Here is a 2608-nt window from a genome sequence, read left to right as displayed (position 1 = left end):
ACTCCCGCCAAACACAGCAACATCAACATCCAAAATTCGCCCGCAAGATGCAAAAGTGTAGTATGAGTACAACCGACCAATGCACTCAATAAGTAACAAACCTAACCTTAGGTTGAAAGTAGTAACGAGCTTAGACAACAGTCAGAGTCCAACACCAATAACCAACAACAACTCATAACAATATAATAAAAGTAGTAAAAGAAACAACTAAAAGATATGATGCTCAGCTCGTTCACAGTTACGGAAAAATAGGCATGCTTTTCAAGTCTAACAGTAAAACTCAAATCATTCACCCAAGTCACCAAAATTATGAGTAAGTCAAAAATCTGTAATGCTTCTCAAAAACATTCAACAACAGTTAAGATGTTTCAATCTGATATAGCATGAGTAAAGTACATCTCTATGCCTACATGTCAATGTGAATGTGAAGTCATAAATGTAACATTATCGTGTAGCATGAGGAAGTGAGATCTCTAGGCTTGTAGGTCAAATATTCATGTCAATGCAATGCATCACAATGATGAACACATGTACTCATACTCTCAAAGTACTCAATCTCACTGTCTCGTACTCCCACTCATCATGCTCAATCACCTAGCACACACAGTCACTCAACACTGTACGGTAACTGTAGCGGCGCGCAACCCGATCCTATCATGAATAAATAAATATTATGCTCACTGGTGGTATGTTAGATTCCGGAGGGGCATACCCTGTCCAAGCGCTAATATAACCTATTGTGTCATACAACCCGATCCCATCATGAATTAATAATACCTGTTATAAATTGCAACCCGATCCCATCATGAATCAGTAAAACACGTTGCGACGTGCAGCCTGATCCCATTAATATCACTCACAATCAGGCCCTTAGCTTCAACTTAGTCATCAATCTCTCCAGTCTCTCGGTCTCACAAATCTCATGCCAATCAGCCCAATCAGTGATAACATGATGTGACAACAATGACAATATAGACTGATAAAATGTTTCAATCTTATATAACATGAGGAAAGTACATAACTATGCCTACATGTCAATGTGCAAGTGAATTCATAAACGTCACAATACTGTGTAACATAAGAAAGTACATCTACAGGCCTGTAGGTCAACTATGGATGTCAATGCAATACATCCCATTGATGAACTCATGTACTCATACTCTCAAAGTACTCAATCTCAATATCTCACACTCTCACTCGTCATGCTCAATCACTCAACACATTCACTCACTCAACACTGTGCGGTACCTGCTATGGCACGCTCCTCGATGCTATCATGAATCAATAAATATTGCGGTCACTGATGGTATGTCAGACTACAGAGGGGCGGATCCTTACCAAGCGCTAATATAACCTATTACGGTGTAGCCCGATCCCATCATAATTAATAATATATGATGTAGTGTGCAGCCCGATCCTACCATGAATCAATAATACCAATTGCGACATACAACCAGATCCCATTATGAATCAATAATACCTACTACGGTGTTCAATCTGATTCCATTATGTCAATAAAACACTTTGCAGCGTGCATCCCAATCCCATCAATATCATTTACAATCAGGACCTCGGCCTCAGCTCATTCATCAATCTCTCCAGTCTCGCGGGCTTAGAAATCTCATGCCAATCAGCCCAAACAATGATAATATGATGTGACAACATTGACAACGGAGACTGAGATATGATATGCAAACAAATATATATGACTGAGCATGTAATTGCAATTTAAGCAAATAACTCAATTGCAAAAATGACCTCAGTGGGTTCCAACAGAATAACTACATGGCCTAAATATGGTTTCTAATATAGATCAATGCTCTATTACTCTAGCACGTAGATATTTCATGGATAAAAATAAGATTAGGTAGCTATACAGTACTACTAAATCAACCGAGTCATAATTCATACGGTGCATGCCCACATGCCCGTCACCTAGAATGTGTGTCACCTTAACACCAAACATATAGCACATATACCAAGTTTAAAAGTGTTATTTACCTCGAACAAGCCGAACCCAATACCGAGCAAGCCAAACAATACTCCATAAATTCCATCCTGCATGTACCGACCTTCGAACGACTCGAAACTAGCTAAAAGCTGCTCAAGAACATCAAAGAATGCCAAAAAGAAACAAGCCTAATCGATAAAGGTCAAATCTTTAATCAAAACCCCAAAGTCAACAGAAAGGTCAAACTTGGGCCCACACCTCGGAGTCCGACAAAACTTACAAAATCCGACAACCCATTCAATTACGATTCCAACCATACTAGATTCACTCAAATCCAACTCCGAATCGATGCTCAAAACCAGAAAATTCACTTTATGGAATTTTAAAAAAAAAAAACCCAATCCAACATAAACAAAGCTAAATCCTATCATGTTTGTACATGGAACTCCAACTCTAAGGATTTCTATGGAGGAACGAGAAGAATTTACAATGGAGGAAGGATTACACCAGGCCATTGTCATCAAAGTTAATCAAGCTGCACCATATTTGAAGATATGGAAAAGTTTACTACCCAAGCACTTTGGCGTAAAAGGCAACTGTTTGATAGGTTTACTGGCCCGTCGACAACTATTGGAACGTTTTGATCAAGATGATGAT

This window comes from Nicotiana tomentosiformis, chromosome 11 (assembly GCF_000390325.3).
Source record: "Nicotiana tomentosiformis chromosome 11, ASM39032v3, whole genome shotgun sequence".
NCBI lineage: Eukaryota > Viridiplantae > Streptophyta > Magnoliopsida > Solanales > Solanaceae > Nicotiana > Nicotiana tomentosiformis.
This window is presented reverse-complemented; position numbering follows the sequence as displayed.